General features: G+C 41.5%; 1 protein-coding gene across 43 annotated transcripts in view; it reads right to left on the bottom strand.

Moving 5' to 3' along the window:
- LOC121554718 (receptor-type tyrosine-protein phosphatase delta-like) overlaps nucleotides 1-24708 on the bottom strand; it is a 597272-nt gene that overhangs the window by 201226 nt on the left and 371338 nt on the right. The window contains exon 1 of one of the 43 annotated variants that reach the window (XM_045211918.1): nucleotides 14257-14650. The exons of the other annotated variants lie outside the window; for them this stretch is intronic. The gene's annotated coding sequence lies outside the window, so the exon portion shown is untranslated. Of the gene's footprint in view, nucleotides 1-14256; nucleotides 14651-24708 lie in introns of those variants that run through there. 43 annotated transcript variants of the gene reach the window in all.

The raw sequence follows: 24708 nt of genomic DNA, 5'->3' as shown, positions 1-24708 counted from the left end.
ACACACACACACACAAGCCGATTTGGGCACTCACAGGGAACTGTATGTACTGGGGACTACCCACACACACAGAGGGAGAGAGACAGGGAGATTTAGACACATCAACTGTGACGGGCCATTTGGCTCAAAATTGCCACTGAGCATCAACTGGTTGCTAGGTTGCCATTCATCTGTGTGGGAATGAGTCAAACCTCAAATGGCAGTTGCAACAATCAAACCTATGATGTGATCTCTTTGTACTTTTCTGTGTTACATGAACATAATTCAGTGTCCAACTTCTCACAAGTTGGAATATGGTATAACTATGTCCCATATGCATATTCCCAACAGTTATAGCGCGACAGTGTCCAGTTATTATACCATTTAAGCCTCCTTGGAATGTTTCTTTAGACTGCAACGACAAGGCAGAGGCAGGTAGAGGATTAGGTAGTCGGAATTGAGTTGAATTCCTGGTATTTGTGACCTTGAACCGTACACATCAACCTATTACTACTACTACTACTACTACAGGTCCCCTGTAGCTCAGTTGTTAGAGCATGGGGCTTGCAATGACAGGATTGTGGATTCGTTTCCCACGGGGGGCCAGTATGAAAATGAAGGCACCTCACTAACTGTAAGTCGCTCTGGATAAGAGCGTCTGCTAAATGACTAAAATGTACTACTGAGTTAGTCAGTTCAGGGAGAGCTGTGGTGAACATACAGTACATTGAGATGCTCTGATGCTCAGTGATGCGTGCCTTGTGTTTGCCTTCCGAACAGTAGAAATCTGCTGAGTCATTGCCTTGATAACTTTATTTCCGTCAGGGGACAAAACTCTACAGCTATCGAGCATCAGAGCATCTGGTTGTTTCTGACATCAAATGTTATCGTTGGAGCCAAATTATGTATATTATCGTAATGTGGCTAGATTATCATCCGTGTGCAATAATACACCGGGTGGTAAATAATATCATGACCTCATTAGAAGGGCATGTATATTGTCTCTGTCTATTTGTGACAGCTTAATTTGTTCCAGCCTGGACTACTTTTAACAGTAACCTGATCTATCATGTGCCTGTGGCTAAACATCCCCATATATGACTCTCTGTCTTCTTATGGGGTATTTTTCCTTATTATATGCTCTCATCCAAACTTAGTTTATATCCAACTATGTGCTTGCAGGGCGAAACCTAGTTTGCTGTTATTGCTGTAATTGACACTTCATAACCTTATTTGAGGCTGTGTTTGATTACAGCTATACCACTCCATGTTTTTCAAACCTAGAGATGATATGTGTGAATAAATATGTGGGGAGAGTCAAAGAATGTTTGGGCTTTTAAAACCGCCTTACCGCACAAGTATGGCCTCCTATGCTGAACAAATAATTAATAGACTACCAGCATATAAATATGCCAGCGGGTCATCCGAGCCATATTTTTTTTTCTCGAGCCGACTAAATATAAACAAGGCCCTGTCTACAGAACATTATTAACTTACCCTGCATGATGCAACAAGTGAAACCCCTCTGAAATACTTCTTAAAATATACATGAAAAGGCTACGTATGTAGCGTCTGCTAGCACCAAGCTAACTTTGAAGATACAAACACAGCCTTCACCTGTCATCATGAATCGGATGCTAAAAATGTCACAACGCGAAAGGAGAACAAAAAAGAATAGGAAGAGAGAGACCTCATACTGAGGATAGTCATGAACATTAGCGTCATCCAAACGCTTCATCATGACAAACCCGAGCGGTCTATTACATATGAAATGATGGCAAAATATGCAAGAAACTGACCCGTTCACCAAATACGAATACCAGCCAGAAACGAAAGTGAAACAATATTTCCTTCATAACCATGTCTTTCAATATAAAATCATTTTTTATTTATTTGAGAGCCAAGTACAATTTAATTTTCCCACAGGACATACTCCTATGTCGTACGCCGGTGATACAATTCTCCCAAGCAACTCCAATCTATATTAATAGATGAATAATGACTCCAAACCCCAAACTATCTAAGCTCATTAGAGCTGAACTGTAAAAGAAAGCCCGCTGCTTACCTAGGTGATCACACACACACTCGCTTAAAACACACACACATATGCTCAAACACACACACACACACACACACAATCGCATTCACACACACACACACACACACATGCTCACATACACACACACCCACACCACACACAGGTGATGCCACTCAACCCTGGTTTCTGGCATCAGCCCCCCCATCCACACACCACCCCTGCGTCTCTCCCGGCACAATTCATCTTGTAATCTGCCTTAAAGCTGCTAAGCTTCCCTTGGTCTAAATTAAGGGGGAACTATAGAGGGGACAGGAGCCTTGATGCCCTGGCCTGTATCAGAGAGACACGAGGCGACACAAAAAAAAAGCATACTATCGGTCTCCCTACCCCTCTCTTTCTCTTTACCCTTCTCTGTTTTACACTCTCTCTCTCCCTCTCTATCTTACTCTGTCGCTCTCTCTCTACCTCTCCCTCCCTCGCCGTCTCTCACTCCCTTTCTCTACCTCTCTCTCCATTACCATTCCCCTTCAAAATGGCGGTCATTATGCCAGACATGACAAGACATTTTAGTTCTGCATGGTTTCTTCAAAGCGGCTGGGCTATAATTGCGGCATGAAGAAAAAGAGAGAGACCTGCACATGTCCTCTATATTGTTATTGTTCAATGGTTATTTTGACCATTGGTTATTGTTGTTACTGTTGTCCCGTTGACAATATTGATTATTATTATTTTAATTATGTTAATATTGTAAATATCAAAAGTAAACTTTAGCAATATGTACATTGTTACGTCATGCCAATAAAAGAAAATTGAATTGAATTGAATTGAGAGAGAGAGAGAGAGAGAGAGAGAGAGAGAGAGAGAGAGAGAGAGAGAGAGAGAGAGACAGCAAATGATAGAGAGAGACATAGAGAGAGACATAGAGAGAGAGATAGAGAGAATCATAGAGAGAGACATGTGAGAGACATAGAGAGAGAAATAGAGAGAAACATAGAGACATAGAGAGAGACATAGAGAGAAACATAGAGAGAGACATAGAGATAGACATAGAGAGAGACATAGAGAGAGACATAGAGAGAGACATAGAGAGAGACAGAGAGAAACATAGAGAGAGACATAGAGAGAAACATAGAGAGAGACAGAGAGAAACATAGAGAGAGACATAGAGAGAGAAATAGAGAGAAACATAGAGACATAGAGAGAGACATAGAGAGAGACATAGAGAGAGACATAGAGAGAAACATAGAGACATAGAGAGAGACATAGAGAGAAACATAAAGAGAGACATAGAGAGAATCATAGAGAGAGACATAGAGAGAGACATAGAGAGAAACATAGAGACATAGAGAGAGACATAGAGAGAGACATAGAGAGAGACATAGATAGAAACATAGAGAGAAACATAGAGAGACATAGAGAGAGACATAGAGAGAAACATAGAGACATAGAGAGAGACATAGAGACATAGAGAGAGACATAGAGAGAAACATAGAGACATAAAGATATACATAAAGAGAGACATAGAGATAGACATAGAGACAGACATAGAGAGAGACATAGAGAGAGAGAGAGACATAGAGAGAGAGAGAAACATAGAGAGAGACATAGAGACATAGAGAGAGTCATAGAGAGACATAGAGAGAGACATAGAGACATAGAGAGAGATATAGAGACATAGAGAGAGACATATAGACATAGAGAGACATAGAGAGAGACATAGAGAGACATAGAGATAGACATAGAGAGAGACAGAGAGAAATATAGAGAGAAACATAGAGAGAGACATAGAGAGAGACATAGAGAGAAACAGAGAGAAACATAGAGAGAGACATAGACAGAGACATAGAGAGAAACATAGAGATAATCATAGAAAGAGACATAGAGAGAGACATAGAGAGAGACATAGAGAGAGACATAGACAGAGACATAGAGAGAGACATATAGAGAAACATAGAGACATAGAGATAGACATAGAGAGAGACATAGAGAGAGACATAGAGAGAAACATAGAGACATAGAGATAGACATAGAGAGAGACATAGAGAGAAACATAGAGAGAAACATAGAGAGAGACATAGAGAGAGACATAGTGAGAAACATAGAGATAATCATAGAGAGAGACATAGAGACATAGAGAGAGACATAGAGAGAGACATATAGACATAGAGATAGACATAGAGAGAGACATAGAGACATATAGAGAGATATAGAGACATAGAGAGGAACATAGAGAGAATCATAGAGAGAGACATAGAGACATAGAGATAGACATAGAGAGAGACATAGAGAGAGACATAGAGAGAAACATAGAGAGACATAGAGAGAAACATAGAGACATAGAGATAGACATAGAGAGAGACATAGAGAGATACATAGAGAGACAGAGAGAGAGAGAGAGAGAGAGAGAGAGAGAGAGAGAGAGAGAGAGAGAGAGAGAGAGAGAGAGAGAGAGAGAGAGAGAGAGAGAGAGCAAGCAGAACTCTAAGAGGAGGTGTTGCCCATTTTACGCCTGTGTATCCTGACGGCATGGGGCCGGAGTGTGAGGCACACAAACACACACCCACGCACACAGAGAGACATAGAGAGAGACATACTGAGAGACATAGAGAGAAACATAGAGAGAAACATAGAGAGAGACATAAAGAGAGACATTGAGAGAGACATAGAGAGAGACATAGTGAGAGACATAGAGAGAAACATAGAGAGAGACATAGAGAGAGACATAGAGAGAGACATAGAGAGAGACATAGAGAGATACATAGAGAGAGACATAGTGAGAGACATAGAGAGAAACATAGAGAGAGACATAGAGAGAGACATAGTGAGAGACATAGAGAGAGACATAGAGAGAAACATAGAGATAGACATAGAGAGAGACATAGAGAGAGACATAGAGAGAGACATATAGAGAAACATAGAGAGAAACATAGAGAGAGACATAGAGAGAGACATAGAGTGAAACATAGAGATAGACATAGAGAGAGACATAGAGAGAGACATAGAGAGAGACATAGAGAGAGAGAGAGACATAGAGAGAGAGAGACACATAGAGAGAAACATAGAGAGATAGAGACATAGAGAGAGTCATAGATACATAGAGAGAGACATATAGACAGAGAGAGACATAGAGAGAGACATAGACATAGAGAGAGACATAGAGACATAGAGTGACATAGAGAGAGACATAGAGAGACATAGAGAGAGACATAGAGAGAGACATAGAGAGACATAGAGAGAGACATAGAGAGAGACATAGAGAGACATAGAGAGAGACATAGAGAGACATAGAGAGAAACATAGAGAGAAACATAGAGAGAGACATAGAGAGAGACATAGAGAGACATAGAGAGAGACAGAGAGAGACATAGAGAGACATAGAGAGAGACATAGAGAGACATAGAGAGAAACATAGAGAGAAACATAGAGAGAGACATAGACAGAGACATAGAGAGAGACATAGAGAGAAACATAGAGATAAACATAGAGAGAGACATAGACAGAGACATAGAGAGAGACATAGAGAGAGACATAGAGAGACATAGAGAGAGACATATAGAGAGACATAGAGAGAGACATAGAGAGACATAGAGACATAGAGAGAGACATAGAGAGACATAGAGAGAGACATATAGAGAGACATAGAGAGAGACATAGAGAGACATAGAGAGATACATAGAGAGAAAGAGAGAGCTTTAGATAAGCAGTGTAGACAGAACACATACTGTATGACACATCAGCCTTGATCTTTGGATTTCTAGAGTAGCTAAGATACCAATGTGATACCAAGATGAGAATATTTGTGGCTTCATGTATTGCAGGGGAAATCTGGGAACATTTTTAAATTATGAAAATCCATCACTGTTAAATGCATTCCTCGGTCGTGAAATTACTGCGGGCCTATGTCACTGCACAGTCTAATATAACTTTCCCCATGTAGACAGCAAACAAATGAAAGAGCTAGGCTAAATAATCTTTGTTCTTCAATTCCATTTGCTTCTGGATTTTTTTTGGGGGGGATTCTTGATCTGATGTAAGAAATGGACGGGCCTAAACGTGGAAGAAAATCAAAGAGTTGACTGCTTCAGCATGAGAAAAACAAGATAAAAAGAGAATCCATCTCCCTTTTGACAAAACCTCCTCCATTGTTGTCCATTATCATCTGTTATGTACCTCTCCACAGGACCACCATTTAAGTATGTCTGTGTGTGTGTGTGTGTGTGTGTGTGTGTGTGTGTGTGTGTGTCACTCATGTACGTGTCCATACCTATGTGTGTGTGTTAACAATCTCTGTCCAGACTGTTTCCAATCCCTGAGGGTTAAATGTAGGTTGAACTTCCCCAGTTTATGAGCTAGCCACTGGTCAGACTTGGCTACTCTGAGCCAAGTCTCAGTCCCTAGCACTTATCTGTTGCCACCCCTCTATCTCTCACAGCAGGTAGTGTAATTGTTCTTGGAAAAAGCCTATCAACCAAGAGACTCCATCTTGAAAGTTCTTTCAAAGACCCCTTTATCTTAACACTGTTGCTGATTGGCTCTGTTTTAGCCTAGTCATTCATTTCTGAGAGATAGAGAGAGAGAGAGAGATATGGAGAGAGAGAGAGAGAGAGAGAGAGAGAGAGAGAGAGAGAGAGAGAGAGAGAGAGAGAGAGAGAGAGAGAGAGAGAGAGAGAGAGAGAGAGAGAGAGAGAGAGAGAGAGAGAGAGAGAGAGAGAGAGAGAGAGAGAAAGAAATAGAGAGGCAGTGAGAACAAGAGAGAAACCAACATAGAATATAGTGCCAAATCACTTTTTGTTCCCCTCACGCGGCAGAAACAAATTTTAAAACTGTCATATTTTAATTTAAATTCCATCACTTATGTGGCTGCTATTGAGGAATAATTTGATAAAGCGCTGTGACATGAATGCACAGAGCGGGGCGTGACTTCCATTTCTCCTGCCTTTTATTTCCCCCGTTCAGACCGTTATTTAAATGAACCCCTCTGTGGATTCTGTTCTGGACCAAAATTATAGATAAGGGAAAAGGAGACAATAATGAGGGTAAAAAGACACCACCATTTTGGGTCAAACCTGGAAACTTGTCAAATTAAGCGTAATTCTACCCAGCTACTTAGCCATGTATCGAAGGGAAACATCATATTAGCAACCAGCACAGCTAAACTGTTTCTTTACATTTGTTTCCATTTGTTTCCAGTTGGTGCTTGCTAACTGCTAACGATTGGTGGTGACTAGCATTCTGTCGAGCCAAAATGGAGGTCAGAATCCGATCCCTTTTCCATGCGGTGCTACTACTGACCCAATTCAAATCCATAGCAGTAGCCGCCCCCCTTTGTCCTCACAACTGGCTACAGGCATGTGGCATCTGTCAAATCTGTTGAAACCCAATCCGCCAGTGAAGAACAGCTGCAGAGACAGGCAGTCGTGGGGCATCCCCTCCCATTTGTGGCACGTGGGTGGTCGCCTGATCGCCCCTATAGCTTTAAGTCTGCATCTTCCACCATGAAACCAGAGGGAGAGACAGAGGAGAGGACCTAGAGGGTCAAACGGATTTGCTTGGTAATACTACTCAAAGGTCTAAAGAAGTGTCTTGGCTGGAGAGAGAGAGTGTGCATGTGTGTGTGTGTGTGTGTGTGTGTGTGTGTGAGCGAGTGTGTACGTGCGTGCGTGTGTGGTGTCAGTGTCCATCACCCTGTCAAGTCTCCATCTTGACAGTGTGATGGACAGTAGAGGTGATTCCGCCTGGGTTTCTTAATAGGTGTCTTGTTACTCCGACCCCAGCGGTATAAACTGAAAATCAACAAAACGCTAGAGTTTGCCTCCGTGTAAAGCCATTGTTCCGTGGCAGACTTCTTTGAATGTGTCTCTAATGGCACCCTATTCACTATGTAGTGCACTACTTTTGATCAGGCAACCACCCTTGAACACTAGTTGGGTAGAACTATGGGGTTAGATGAGGGAATGTAAGCATGGGTAAATCAGTAGATGAAGGGGCTTAATGATTAACATGGCGGGCTGCAGCCAAGTGAACCAGGAAGGAGGGCTGGAGAGAGGCATGATTACTTCATTATGCTGCAAAATCAAACTACTTTCTCATTTGTCACATTGTATCAGGTTCTCCTTGGTAAACTGGGTTTATAGAATAGGATCCACACACATCCACACACACATGTACAGTACATAGGCACGCTATTATACACACACACACACACACACACACACACACATACGTGCATGTACACGTATCCTCATACAGCACTGGCCCCACCATATGGGGGGTAGTTTGGGCCTGCTGGTACAAATAAGGTAGATTAAACCAGTAGATTACAGGGAAAGACAAGTTGATGGGATGATTGTTAGCAGACCTTTTGGCACTCCGTGGCCTTCTCTCTCCAACCAGGTTGGCGCCCCATAATTGTAGCCTGTGTTTATGTATCCGTTTTTATAATGTAAGTGTTGATTTTTCATTCCACGCTCATAATGGAAGGCCTTGGCTTGCATTCCATGAGCAGTGCTCACAGACACACAGGCGCACACGCACACACACAAACACACTTTGCAAATATACTTTTTTTGCTTCCCCTTTCTGAAATGGGATGGTGAGTCATAGCCAATTAGATGTGGTGGGAACAATAGCAGTGTAAAACGAGAGCCCACTTCTTTAAGAGGGTACTTGGTTTTGTCTCGTTCAGAGACTGGATGCTGAGTTTATACCATCTCAAGATGTTTCAATTATCTTAGCTAAGTGCCTCTGCTTGGTTCACACTATGTTGGCCTTTTGACCACAGTAGAACATATTAAAGGCTAAGTATATATTTTTTTTAAAGTAATTGGAAACTTGATAAACATCTTCACCTGTACACCTGGAGTGGGGATCAGGGATGCTAACTGGTGAGGGCCAAAAAGGTGACAAAAATGTTTCACACAGAAACACGCGAAAAATCTGTGTAAACTCCAAGAACATTTGGCTATTTCCAGAATGAGGTTGTCACAATACCAACATTTTACTAACGATGTGATACCAGGCCAAGTATCACGATACAGAGTAGTATCGTGACACCACAGGGTTTGCCTGTTCCTGTTTTCTATACGTTCTGCACGTGTGCTGCACAAAAACCTGTCATTGATATCCACACCTCTACACAATACAACACATTGAATTTAACTTCACACTTCAGTGTTTCCCCTTGGATTTTTTTCAGCAGCGGTGGCAAAGTTAACATGGGAGGTGGCGGGGCGTGGTAGTGGCTGTGGCCAATGAAGTGGTCTACGACCGCAAATTTTAGAGGCCCTCCTCTTGGCTGCAGAGACAATTTTGCTGTTTTAAAGCTAATTTCCTGCAATTCTATACATTTTGCCATGGGGCAGAGAGAAGATGTTACAGTTTTAAAGCTTATTTTCTTGCAATTCTACACATTTTGCCTTGGCTTATGCTATCTGAGTGACTCATTGCAAAATCAATGTCATGCCATTTTTGGAATTTTTGATTCTCCCTGACTGTCTAGTTTTATTTTTGTGATTGTTAGTTCTGAAAAAGATGATCTTCTTTAAAAATATATAACAATGGAAACATTTTACCATCATATTTTTTGGAGTGGCGGCTACTATTAATAGAGGGGAAACGCTGCACTTTTTACTGTATAATTGAAAAAGCTACTGCAAAAAATAGCTGATCTGCTCATATCCAAAGGCCTACATGTGATTAGGCAGGAGGAATGTAATAAGGAATAAAAATGCATAATGATCTGCATTTTCATTGTGTCAGTAAGGGGAAAAACCATTAGGCCTATATGAAACCATCTTTAGCCTACTCTTTACACACAGCCTACACACTCTCCCTCATACACACACACGCGCACACACACACACGCACGCACACACACACACACACTAACACACACACTAACACACACACACAGACACACCCACACAATCACTCACTCTCACTCACACCACCATTAGGGGTGCAGGGGTAAAATCACTGGGGAAACCACGGCAGGAAAAAATTCCCATATTACAACCTATGTGTTGTGATAATTGCGTTGTTTGCTCTATAACCTGTTAGTTCATATGCCTTGACATTGTGATATATAGGTCTAATGCCGAGACAATAAGAAGACAAAGTGGCAGAATACATTCAACCAAGTTTTTTCTGTCAATGACGTTTGGTTTTTGATGAGATATGATTGGTGAGAAGCCAAATCCAAACTGGCTTCTCTTTACACGTTTTTTTTTGGTACGCCAGGACCATTCACAGTTTAGCTTTTTAGCTCAATGCTGATTGGCAATTATTTTATACTTTTTTTACCAAGGGAGGCCAAATGCTCTCTCGCTTCCCTTGCATTCAATGCTACAATATCGTATTATTTTTGACCAGACAGCATCAGATAGATGTGCTACACATACAGAGACAGAGGGGCATTGTTTTGCTCGCTCAGATGCTTTCTCCGGTGAGATACTTTCAGCATCTTGCAAATTGAAGGACATTTTTTTTTTCTTGGTAAATGTTGTTGAATACACGCCACTGCACACCACTCTCTTTCACGCTCCCTCACACACACACACACACACACACACACACACACACACACACACACACACACACACACACACACCAAACATAATTTAAGAAACACCAGAAAAATTGATGGATTTTTTATTCAGATTTAGCATATAATTACATTGATTAGGCATATGTATCCTACCTTTGAAGCATCTCTTTGAGTAGGCTATCTGTCCCTTTTCCGTTTACCCTGTGCATAGCCAAGGGGTGCCATGTTGTAGGCTAGCTAGCCAGGTAACATGACTAAACAAGGTCATTTGTTATCAAACCAAAAACCCACGGCCCACCAGTAGTTTCAAATGGCCCGTGACATTGTTTATACATTTATATAACGTGCCAATTCGCGGTAGAATTGGGTTTGGGCTAGAAACTCACGTTTTTCATTGATGTAAAGATGCAAGCATGACTGTCACTGTGCTCCGTTTTTCCACTATGGCAGTGGCACTCAGAGGCTGCATGGTCAGACTGGCTTGCTTGTTCTTACAGGCGAAATGAAAAGATATCTACGTATCCACTTTGCTCGCGCTGCGAGCCGCTCCAATAATTTAACAATTGTAACAACAGAAACCCCATCACTGCCTTCACACCCCAGCTCGCAATCACGGCTAAATAACATTTTACAACTGATGGAGATGCACAGAAAGAACGGACGGAGAGAAGCAGCGGAGTAGGCTAAGAGACCATTTATGCTTGATCCGAAAATGTGGTTGGAGGCGCCGTATGGAGGGTGTGACGCAATTGCAGAGCCTACGGAGGCACGCAGAGGCCAAATTTAGCTCCGTACTGCATCGCTGTGTGCCTCTTAAATGTTGTAACAAAAAGGAGGGCTCCGTATAGCTCCCCATTTACATGATTGGTTGATTGTAGGTGGGGGCGGGAGGTCCGGTATAAACACAAACTCACTTCCTTGACAACTTCCTTCACAACAGCTCTGCTCAACAGTTCTGCGCTGCTCGGCGAAGCGCAAGAAGTATGAATGCCCTGACTTCTGCAGAGGCCATATCATCATAAATGCTGCACGGACAATGCAGACGTTGGAATGACCATGCAGCACCTTTAATGGCTGGTTAGGGGCTGCTCTCAGCTGTCACACGTGGTATTGGATGAAGCACTCATCGCTCAGTGGGTGATACACTCCGCGTCTGCGCACTTTTCGTTATTTTTTCCTGATCTGCACGATTCACGTGGATGACCTGTTTTGAGATCAAACGGTGAATATCGCCGAAAAGTGCTGGGTTTGCATCCCTGGGGGATATAACATTCTAGCCAGGTGAGTGTACAACAAAAACATGTCCGGGAGAGGGGGGGAATACCCTGACATTCTACCTTGAACATATCCCTCTATCTCTCCACTAACGGGCACTCAAAACGCTGGGTTTGATTTCAGAATGAGCCGGGGCCAAACTATGAGGAACGGGAACGAGAGAAAATGCTCTGAATCCCCATAAGGGCATCTATTAACCCTTTGGCAGCAGGCTCTTTTCGTGTCAGCGGCCTGTGTACTGTATCATCATTTTCAGTCCCAACATGAAACACACACTGCAAGTGAACTAAAAGCCTCACTCTCATCGATACACAACACAGTCTTCCCCTGCCGCACTCAGTCATAGAAACTCGGTTTGTTATGAAAAAAATACTCTTCAAACACAGCCATAAATTGTTTCAAAGGACTTCACAAGGAAAGCAGCCAAGGACAGGGGCAGACAAGATGGTCGCTTCAACCCTGCTTTCAAAACAGCAAAACTCATCTCTCACAACAGCTCTCTTTGGGTTTAACAACTCAAATCGACTATGCTATTACACGTAAACGCATATTCGTTTAGTCTCCTCTTTTGAAGGAGGCTGTCGTAACAGTGAAATTAGAAATTGAACAAGTAGCGATGGGCGCTAATTGCTGTGTGTCAAAATTGGGCGAGTGCTAATTGTTGGAGCTGAAAACTGTAAAACATAGAAGACAGTATTGGTGCTTGGGTGAGCTCTCTGGAAGTGCTTACTGTCTACAAACTGCATGGAGACTGCTCAATCACACAGCTGCTCACGTAAACAGATGTGCACACGTACACACACACACACACACACACACACACACACACATACACACACACATTCATACGCAAACACACAATTACAAAGCACTTACGAGCCATTTTCAACACCTCACTACTCCAACCTCTTTTAATGGATTTTATTTCACTCAGAGCAACAAACTCAACACAACCCAATACTGAGCTATAACGCAGCTGAATGGACATGGACTGTAGGATAACCAAACGCAAAGTAATTTACATTTACTGTTTCATACATGCACATACTATATTACTCTGCCTAGAAAAGTCTCAAACCCAGAAAATTGAATAAAATTATATACTGCGTAAACAACAAGCAATTAACCAAAAATGTGATTACTTTCTTTAAAATATAAGAATATAATTGATCAAAAAAGGTCAGCAGCAGAGCAGCACACAGCATTGCAACCTTATTATTCGCAAAATAAATGTTGTCTACAACAACCATGATAACCTTGTATGATCACAGCAGGAGTTTTACAAAAGGAATATCTCTTGAGGGGCATTGGTAAGGCAAAGGGGAGAGAGTTTGGCCTGTCTTCTTCTGGCATCACTGGCCATCTAAACCCCATTGGCCGGTCTCTCTACTCTGCATTCCGCTGTTTTACTGTAGAGTAGAGTAGGCTATGAAGGCCCCTAGTGGCTAAACTTGCTCAGTGAGCACAGGTGTTGTTCGCAAGTTATCTTGGAAAATCTGTCACGGAAAAAAAGGTTCGCTTTCACCTGATTTAGTGACAGGCGTTTTCGCCTTTATTTGTGTGCCCTTTTCAATGCCTGTAAATCCAGGGATATAGTTCGCCCTGTCCGACAGTTTAGTTAGGACCGTGGGGGAAAAAAATGTGTTCCAAAAATAGGCAACAACATAGATAAGACGCGCGTCTCTTCCAAGTGCGAGGAATGCGGCTTTAAATTATTTCAGAAGACTCCATACAACTTCGAAAATAGTTGTTTTCCAATTAAAATGTGATATCACTATCGTAATCCTAAAAGAGGACCATCAAATAAATCGTATTTTTTTCTTTTTCTGAGGAGCAAATAAAAATAGTTTATGAATGTTTTATGAACCCAATCATCTATCGATCATGCGTATGATTCTACCATAGGACTGCACAATAAATCAACTGTCTTTCCTTAGCCTACTGCTGTAAAATGTACATTATCATACAGTAAACGAATACCCAGATCCCCAAAATCGTCTAGTCTACTGGAATAGTCATAAACATAATAATTCAAAAACCTATTGTTATCCTGTTCTAAATGTACATGTATGCTGAATAATTTAATTCAATGGGATGCTCTCGTCCTTCACAAAATAGGCACTGGTTTATTCAGAGTCAATTCCATCTCAATAAAATGCAGTCTTCTTTTCCACTCTATAGGCCTACATAATAAAAACAACAAACTAATCCATAAGTATAACTCACGAAATGCACTATAGCCTAAGCACAGGCATAGTTTGGTGCCCCATTATATTTGACAATAAACAAATACAACAAACCATTCGCATCTCAATACGCACCACACTATTTGAAAGACTTCAATCCGCTCACACTGTGCGTGAGAAGTCATACATAGACAAATTAGCCCATTTGAATGGTCATTTCCATAGAAGCTTACCTTATCATATTTTCAATCAGTCTTTGAACTCGGTCTCCAGTTGTATAAGAATAGTCGCGAATTACATCCAGAATGACAGCAGTATTAGATAAATAATCCGTCTGTACATCTAACGTTATATACGCTTCGCTTCCAGTCTGTCCGCTTTTATTTCGCCTCTTTTCCTTGACTTTGCTTTTTTACTCTTTAATTAATGTTCCTCAAAGCAAGAGGCAAACCACAACAGCGAGCGAATGGACCAGAATGTCCAGCGATGAAAACATGTGGTATATTTCCCGTCGTTGTGCGCGTTAGGTCTTCATTATTCAATGTGTCGAGATTGTAGTTCTGTGTGTGCGGTGCAACAGGGACGCGTTCTCGTTCTCTCTCGCCGACACTCATACACAGACTGCCCGACTCAGGCACAGAAAGGGAGAGGGGATGGAAAGGTGACGTCACTCAACAGGATCAAACTAACTCCGCGAGATCAACTTTCTCCCCTTCAGTCCACCAATGTAATGTTGACATTTGGACATCATAACACTTAACCGTTTTCAGGGAAACATTTGTCTTGCATGGTAAAATAGTCGGTAAATAGTTTTCAGATGGTGAAAATGTGTGAATGAAGAAGAAATGTGTGCGTGGGTGAGAGAGAGAGAGAGAGAGAGAGAGAGAGAGAGAGAGAGAGAGAGAGAGAGAGAGGGAGAGAGAGAGAGAGAGAGAGAGAGAGAGAGAGAGAGAGACATAATATGACATTTGAAATGTCTTTATTCTATTGGAACTTTTGAAGGTGTAATGTTCACTGTTAATTTTTTATTGTTTTTTTCACTTTTGTTTATTATCTATTTCACTTGCTTTGGCAATGTAAACATATGTTTCCCATGCCAATAAAGCCCTTAAATTGAAATTGAATTGAATTGAGAGAGAGAGCGAGAGCGAGAGCGAGAGATAGAGAGATAGAGAGAGAGAGAGAGAGAGAGAGAGAGAGAGAGAGAGAGAGAGAGAGAGAGAGAGAGAGAGCGAGAGAGCGAGAGAGAAAGAGAGATGGCTGGGACACTGATACACTGAGTGGGGTGGCTCTCTCAATGTTACCATTGTTAGATGCGAGATGTTTGTGCCTGCTGGCTATGTTATTCATCAGAAGCTTTGGGTCCCTGCCACAAAAGCAAGTTTTCTCCAAACACCCTCACTCATTCGTCGCCCGAGGACATTGTTTTTCAGCCTCTAAATCAGGGCCCGGCATACACTTGACTTTGTTATGGCTTGGTGAACTGCAGAATACAATGCACAAAGACATAATATTTATATTTTTGCCTCAGTCGATAATATTGGCTTATAAAAAAGTGTAGAGATGAATAACACATAGTGTCATTAGTAATAGTAGTAGTAGTAGTAGTAGTAGTAGTAGTAGTAGTAGTAGTAGTAGTAGTAGTAGCTGTAGTAGTAGTAGTAGTAGTAGCAGTAGCAATAGTAGCAGTATTGGTAATAGTAGTAGTACATATGACTAGTTGTTCTTACATTGTTAAAACAATCATTAGTGATGACTTTATTGGTGCTTCAAGGGCAAAAACATTATCAGCATGAATGTATTGTTATCATAACTCTTCAACATTTTTCAATTGCATGTGGCTTGTGTAAGTAAATGGTGGAATTCCCCAGATAAAGCTAAGCCTATGAATTAAATCTGAATGACCAAAATAGCTATCAAAATACACATTTTCTCTCTCTCTCTCTCTCTCTCTCTCTCTCTCTCTCTCTCTCTCTCTCTCTCTCTCTCTCTCCATTACATGTATCTGATTGAGTAATGTTGATTTATCCACTCAAATAATATTGAGTTAAACTTTAAGGGCAAAATTGGATCTAGGTGTGTGTTGCTGAATATATATTTTATAGGTTAAATAAAAGTGGTGGTTTTATAAAAATGAACAATGTGGGAAATATGTCATTTCAAATAACTTTTGATATAGCAATTAGCCTGTTCTGGCGATGTGAAAATTACAGGTTTGATTGGACAGTAAAGTTCAGTTGTGCTTACAAAATCAATGTTGTAAAATTGTTCGAATGTCATTGAAATGATTGTTTGAAAAACACACGATTCAACGAGAACCAAAGCCACAATTAAATGACTTGTCCTTGACGTGTTTTGGTGGGTTTAGGCCTACAAAATATGATATGCAATGTATGCATTCAGATACCTACAGCATATAACATGAAAACGTCTTAAAAATTGAAAGGTTGTTGACATTGTTTGTAATGTACACCTTAAACATACAGACTACACATGCTCAGACACATTACAGTACAAGCTATAACAGAAATACAATATGGCCATAATACAACTACTGCTACTGTTTTCAAGCCTGTTCTCTCTTTGAATATAATTGGATGAGACTAGTTATTAGATTTACAATCCCACGCTATGTCTAACCTTGTGTTTTTTTATGTTCTTGGGCCAAGAACAAGAATCTTGGCACCGTTTAGGGGGTGTAATACGCTGTTGTTGATAAATGTGGGCAAGGGTGGGATTTGTCTAGAGCACTCATTACCTATAATGGGTGAACTTTGTCATGTAGGACTATACGACGAGTCCATAAACCAACTGTCCTTCAATAAGATGGATTCAAGACAAAGGCAATCCAGATGCTTGGCTATTGTACAGTGTTTCCCTTCTTTTGAATGAGAGAAGTCGAGTTTGTTCCCTATCATGTCTGGCAATGTAGTGACCTTTTACGTTTCTAAGGTGACGCCACATCTGGAACAGATGGTGAATATCATAAAATGAACACTGTTACAAGGAGATTAACATGAACTCAATAGTGTGCCTATAGGCATTATGTTGATGCTCTATATACATCATGTTTACTAATCTACATGTACACTAGTATGTGGACACATGCTCGTCGAACATCTCATTCTAAAATCATGGGCATTAATATGGAGTTGTTCCCCCCTTTGCTGCTATAACATCCTCCACTCTTCTGGAAAGGCCTTCCACTAGATGTTGGAACATTGCTGCGGGGACTTGCTTCCATTCGGTCACAAGAGCATTAGTGAGGTCGGCACTGATGTTGGGCGATTAGGCCTGGCTCGCAGTCAGCGTTCCAATTCATCCCAAAGGTGTTCGATGGGGTTGAGGTCAGGGCTCTGTGCAGGCCAGTCAAGTTCTTTCACAACAATCTCGACAAACCATTTCTGTATGGACGTCGCTTTGTGCACGGGGGCATTGTCATGCTGAAACAGGAAAGGGCCTTCCCCAAAGTTGGAAGCACAGAATGGTCTAGAATGTCATTGTATGCTGTAGCGTTAAGAATTCCCTTCACTGGAACTAAGGAGCCTGAACCATGAAAAACAGCCCCAGACCATTATTCCTCCTCCATCAAACTTTACAGTTGGTACTATGCATTGGGGCACGTTGCGTTCACTTGGCATCCGCCAAACCCAGATTCGTCTGTCGGACTGCCAGATGGTGAAGCGTGATTCATCACTCCAGAGAATGTGTTTCCACTGCTCTAGAGTCCAATGGTGGCGAGCTTTACACCACTCCAGCTGACGCTTGGCATTGCGCATGGTGATCTTAGGCTTGTATGTGGCTACTCGGCCATGGAAACCCATTTCATGAAGCTAGTGAGTGTTGCAACCGAGGACAGACCATTTTTACGCGCTACGTGCTTCAGCACTCTACATTGCAGTATATAAAGTGGAAAACCCCTCCACCCACTATGGCAGGGTTCCCCAACTGGCAGTCCGCGGGTGATTTTATTTGGTACCCCAAGTAAAAAAAAAAACATAACATACTGTAAAAACATCAGCAATTCAGCTCCAAGTGATTTTAATTTTGGAAATTTGTTCCAAAGTTTTCTCACGCATAACAGAGCGATATATGTGATCGTATACAAATGTAAGCAAGGTTTGAAATGATTATGTTTTAGTCAAATATTATATCTGTTTGGGCTTCTTGTAGTCAATTTGCATTCTACAAATTATTAGTTATTATGTTCCGGCCCCCTGAACATCTGCTCAATAAAAAATCGTCCCGCAGCTGAATTTAGTTGATGATCTCTGCACTAAGGGGTCCCCTCATACTGTATGTTAACGAAAACATTACCAATGCTAATGATATGTACATGTAATAATTATGTAAAGAGTCACAGAGTATGTCCGAAACTGCATAGGGGCTGAGGGTAATGCATATATTATACCGGCTGTGTATTGTGCACAAACAACAACAACAACAACAAACACCCTCACTGGGGTACAGTAAATCTCTGGAGACCTTGACTAATTCCAAAAACACTGATGAACTTTTGAATATCAGCAATTATGGGAGGTGGTGAATTGCCCTTTGACATGTGTTTTTGGATAAACCATCAAGTCCTGTAATGCAAATTTGTGCCGTTGATTATTTGCACTTATATTGAAGGTAAGGGTGATCTGAATTGATAGCCAAATTTATGATGGCTGGCAACGTTCTTATCCCTTGCTTGCTAACTAGCCAACTTTGGCTAACATAGTCATGTCAAACAGTGTAGACAGAATAACAGCAAAGTAGCTGCATTTGCGTTTGTTTCAGTTGTTTTCTAGTGATTTATGTTGGGATATGTCCATAACAATGAGCCAATGATGTGCAATTGTGCCTGGCATAGGACATTTGTTCTCTCGCCAGGCCACTGTTCATAAGAGATAGCCAACTACACAGCTAACACAATCACTTCAAACTGAAGCTAGAATGACAGCAAACTAGCTGCATTTCGTGTTTTTCCATTGACATTTCTTTATATACAGTGCATTCGGAAAGTATTTAGACCCTTTGAGTTTTCCACATTACAGCCTTATTCTAAAATGGATTACATATTTTTTCCTCCTCATCAATCTACACACAATACCCCGTAATGACAAAGCAAAAACAGATTTTTAGAAAATTTTCCAAATATATTACTAATAAAAAACGGAAATATCACATTTACATAAGTATTCAGACACTTTACTCAGTATCTTGTTGACGCACCTTTGTCAGCGATTACAGCATCAAGTCTTCTTGGGTATGACGCTACAAGCTTGGCACACCTGTATTTGGGGAGTTTCTTCCATTCTTCTCTTTTCAGGTCTCTACAGAGATGTTCTTTCGGGTTCAAGTCCGGGCTCTGGCTGGGCCACTCAAGAACATTCAGAGACTTGTCCCGAAGCCACTCTTGTATTGTCTTGGCTGTGTGCTTAGGGTCGTTGTCCTGTTGGAAGGTGAACCTTCACCCCAGTCTGATGTCCAAACAATGTCAACAACCAGTTTGGCCGGGCGGCCAGCTCTAGGAAGACTCTTGGTAGTTCCAAACTTCTTCCATTTAAGAATGATGGAGGCCACTGTGTTCTTGGGGACCTTCAATGCTGCATAAATGTTTTGTACCCTTCCCCAGATCTGTGCCTCGACAAAATCCTGTCTCTGAGCTTTACAGACAATTCCTTCGACCTCATGGCTTGGTTTTTGCTCTAACATGCACTGTCAACTGTGGGAACTTATATAGACAGGTTTGTGCTTTTCCAAATCATGTCCAATCATTTGAATTTACCACAGGTGGACTCCAATCAAGTTGTAGAAACATCTCAAGGATGATCAATGGAAACAGGATGCACCTGAGCTCAATTTCGAGTCTCATAGCAAAGGGTCTGAATACTTAAATAAGGTAGTTCTGTTTTTGTATTTTTATAAATTTGCTAAAAAATCTAAAAACCTGTTTTCGCTTTGTCACTATGGGGTATTGTGTGTAGATTGATGAGGAACATGTTTTATTTAATCCATTTTAGAATAAGGCTGTAACATAACAAAATGTGGAAAAAGGGAAGGGGTCTGAATACTTTTTGAATGCAGTGTATCCATAACAATTATGCTGATTCATGATTTCGACTGGCTGAGAAAAGCTGCCAGCCTGTCTGTCTCGTCCCGACTCCCGACACGTTAATTACCATAGGACAGCTGGAGATCAAATTTCAATATTAAAACAATGTTGCAAATGTCGGAGAGACAGACAGCAAGGTTATTACAAATCTTTGCTGTTGAAAACCAAATGCTAGTCTAAAAGAAATGGGAGATAATGTCTAGATGCTTTTTACAGTGTAGATCTAGTATCTAAATTGCCTGGCTGAGCTGATGAAACAGCGGATTGCACAGTCAGATGGAACAGAGTAAATAGGCATTTCAACGTCATAGATTTAGCCGGTGGTAACTTGTGGAATAGACACCGGCTGGAATGCTGTTTCAATCAACATCCAGGACTAGACCCACCCGTTGTATAAACATAATTTATAGACAGTTAAGTATCATAGATGAACAGCTATAACTCATTGGTTGAAACTGAGTTACTGTCGTTTTGGTGCTTGCTAAATAACAGGTTTACTGACAATGAGGATATAATGTACTCAATGACAGCCACTTTATCAGAGGGTACAAGTCAGTCTGGGGCTTGCATGGTACCAGCCTCCCATCACAGCGGTTTCTCTCAAAGCCATGAACCAGACTATATGACAGCTGTCGCAAATCAATGTATAGATTCTCCTTTACTGGGTAGTGCTAATTTCAGCAAGAATCATAAAGATCCTATTAAATTAATTAGTATTCTAATTCCTAATTCTATGGCAAGATAAACTACCTCTTAAAGTTCCACTTTGTTGTTGTGTGTCAGTTCAGGTTGTCCAGTGCAGAAAAAAAAGATATCCTTGTTACACGAGTTAGATGGAGAGCTAAAGGAGCTACTGAACGATACAATCATGGATTTCAAAACAAAGATCAACCAGCACATACTGATTTGATTTGTATTAAGAGCGGGCATTTAATCAGGCTTTGGATCAATTCAACATGTACAGTATGAATGAATTGCAAATTATATTTCAATGAGTATTTATTTTCCATTTTATGAGTAGAATTTTCAGTTATTTACCTGAATTGATTGAGTTCAAATGGATTGACACCAACCCCAGATTATATACAGTATACCTACACAGTAAGTTCTAACATACTTCATATAGTGAGACCTTGGAGAATAAAAATATCCCCAACACTTGTATTTTATTTTATCCTGATACAGAACCCTAAGGTGCAGGCCAGGCCTGTGTATCCTTGCCAAGGTGCTGTGCCTTTATAGATGAGCCTATGTCACGTCATTACTCTCTGTTTGTGAATCTCGGGACAACACTGTTCATAACCTAGGGGTGGAGCGACAGAACTTGTATCCCCACCAAAAACAACAGAGTCTCATCCAATTACTCAGAGTCAATCCTCCCTCACCGCAATGCGCCGTTAAAACCCTCACCATTCCAATCAAGTAAATCAATCATCGTAAAATGAATTTCACCCCCATCAAGCTATCGCCTCTCACTCTTCAGATAAGAATCTCTTAAGCGGATATATCTAATGTCGAGACGACGGACTAGATTTACTTTTTAATTGCCACTGGCCAAATCAAATGACATTTTATTTGTCACATGCTTCGTAAACAACAGGTGTAAACTAACAGTGAAATGCTTACTTACGGGTCCTTTTCTAACGATGCAGAGTTAAAGACAAAAAAGTGACTAGGCAACAGGATAGATAATAGACAGTAGCAGCAGCATATGTGGTGAGTGTGAAAGTGTGTGTGTGTGTGTGAGTTTCTGTGTGAGTATGAGTGTGTGTGTGGCGTCAGTATGCATGTGTGGGCATATATAGTGTGTGTGTGTGTGTGTGTGTGGGCGTATGTAGTGTGTGTGTGTGTGTGTGTGTGTGTGTGTTGAGGTGTTAAGTTTAAGTCCAGTGTGTGTGTGCATAGAGTCAGCGCAGGAGAGTTAGTCACGAAGTACGACGATTCGGCGAAGTGCCGAAGGCGACAGCCAACAGCCAAGGTGATATTACAGACAACACTTCCCCCCCAAGGCATGACAACGTACACCCAACACCCCATAGAACCCCAGCGTAAATCTCAGCCAAGATACCCAATATGTCTCTTTTCTCAGAATGTCTCAGAACGTGTCAGCGACCGATGATGGATGGTGAAGCGTATAGTCTTACTTTCACAGTAAATGAACAGTTTAATGGTTGCTGAGTTCATGATACCAAAAATAAAAACACAGGAGAGGATTATGAGACTTTGGAGCTGTTGCAAAGTTTGCCCTCGAACCTCAAAAAAGATTGATTGCGATGATTAAGTTTCATTTGGGTTGAGTTCGGAAGTTGATATATTGACTTTAAGCCAAGCAGCTGTATCATTAAATCTTACACAAACAGTAATATTGTTTTTAAATTATTTTTTATAGCCATGCCCCAACTGTATTAGAACACTGTATGAAACTGTATTGAAGTGAACCAGATAGAGATACTACTTATTTTATCCAGCTGTGCTAGCTCTACTGTATATGAACTTGGTTGTGTTCGGTTCTACTAACCCATTCTACCTTTACATATGAGTAACTACTCATCTTCTCCGTCCATGCATTTATTGTGACCTCTTTTTGCCTGAGACATATGCTCAAAGTCAGTAACCTGCTCCTTACAGTAAAGTATGCAGAGTCATCATTATTAGACACTGCCTTATTACAAAAGCTCCATCATACTTTGCAATCGCGACCGGCGCTGAAAGAGCTCCGAGCTCCGTTCAGATTTAACAGGGATTCAGGATGTCGTAATGGGCTTGAAAGGCAATCATATTCCATTAGAGCTGAATTGGGTTAACGTGGAAGTGTGGTGTTCCGCGGCCGTGTATTGTGAGTGTTCCGACAGTTCCTGTCTGCTGCTGGAGAATGTTGTCCTCTCTTTGAGAGAGAGAGAGAGAGAGAGAGAGAGAGAGAGAGAGAGAGAGAGAGAGAGAGAGAGAGAGAGAGAGAGAGAGAGAGAGAGAGAGAGAGAGAGAGAGAGAGAGAGAGAGAGAGAGTCAAGTTCCAGGAAATAATTCAGCGGACTTGGGAAACGGTGCAGATCTGCATCGGTTGATGTGTTGGTATGGATGTTTGTGTGTGTGTCAGGCTCTGTTTGTGTATGTTTGTCTGTGTGAGGTTCTGTCAGTGTGTGTGTATCTGACAGGTTGCCAAAGAAACTCTGTGAAGACAGGATTGGAATAGAGAGGGGGGATAGGGGATGAGAGAGTAGAGGAACGAGATAGTGGTGTTCGGGAGTGCCTGTGAAGGGCTATGTGTAGGCTGGGTCTATGACGGTTCTGCAGAATAATTATGACACAATCTTCCTTCCTCAATCTACTTACAGTATATACAATATTCCTTTGTCTTCTGCACTCTTTCAGACCCTCACTTCCTCTCCAACCCATATCTTCCCCACAATCATCTTCCATCTTCAACACCTCTCTCTATCTTACCTCTTTTCATCCCTACCCCTCTATCTTCCCCTACCTGTCTCTTCCTCCCTCCTGTTCCTTCTCCACATCACTTCCTCTCTCTCTCTCTACTCCTGCCTCTTACTAACTTCTCTGACTCCCTTTCTCGCTCCTATACCTGCTCTCTATCTCAACCCCTCTCTTTGCCTCTCTTGCTCAACTCACCTCTCCTCCACTCTACTCTCTGTACCCATCCCCCCGAAAGCTGACACGGTAACACGATGTGACGCTCCCATGCACTCTCTCTCTCCTCTCTGTGTGGACATCACCTCTCACCATGCGACTACAGGCATTTACCAGAACTCTCCCGGCGTGGCCGATTGATCACAGCCATTGTGTCTGCCCAGGCCCTCCATTTTACACTTCAGTGTTCATGAAAAGGTGCTTTCGCCGGCCCGATCCGTCACCCCCCTCCCACCCCACAGAACAAAGTGGAGCGCCTGCTGGCCGATTCCCCAATGACATTTTCACAAGCGCACCTTCATCAATTTCACACCTCCGATGCCCTTCTATGGAGGGGGCGGGGGGAGAGGGGGGAGGGAAAATTGATGGGGGAGTGTTTGAGAGAGTAAACATGAGGTTTGAAGTTTGGGGAGTGGTGTGAGTTCTGCACAAACAGACAGGGTCATGTCCATTGTAGTAAGGGACAGTGCAAGGTCATCGATGCTATACATACATACCCCTATTGTTATGGTAATGCTTTTAGATTATTATTGTTCTGTATTAAATTGTTATTGATCATTAAGCATTCTCATGTTAATGATATTGTAAAATCATCTACCAGTGTAGTCCAATATTAATGTTGTTTTGTAACTATGAATATGGTTGAACTTTGTATATTGAAAAGACATTCCAATTCATTGTCCCTATCACAATGTACACACCTCTGAGTATTTGAGATTACTGTTTGCTGCCCCCTGTAGTTTGCATCTCTCCCTTTCTCTCTCCCTCAATCCATCTCTTTCTCTTTGATACTGTCATAAATAACACATACGCAATCCTATAAATCCAATGACATCATAAACGTTGTAATGGAAAATGTCTCTGCACGAGGTAAACATCCTATGTCCTCACTTCCTGCTTTCACCTTCTTGACACAAATAGGCCTTCATATAGGCAGCCAGCT

This window comes from Coregonus clupeaformis, chromosome 39, assembly GCF_020615455.1.
Source record: "Coregonus clupeaformis isolate EN_2021a chromosome 39, ASM2061545v1, whole genome shotgun sequence".
Taxonomy (NCBI): Eukaryota; Metazoa; Chordata; class Actinopteri; order Salmoniformes; family Salmonidae; genus Coregonus; species Coregonus clupeaformis.
Note: the sequence above shows the minus strand (reverse complement) of the source record. Positions and strands in the feature narration are given on the sequence as shown.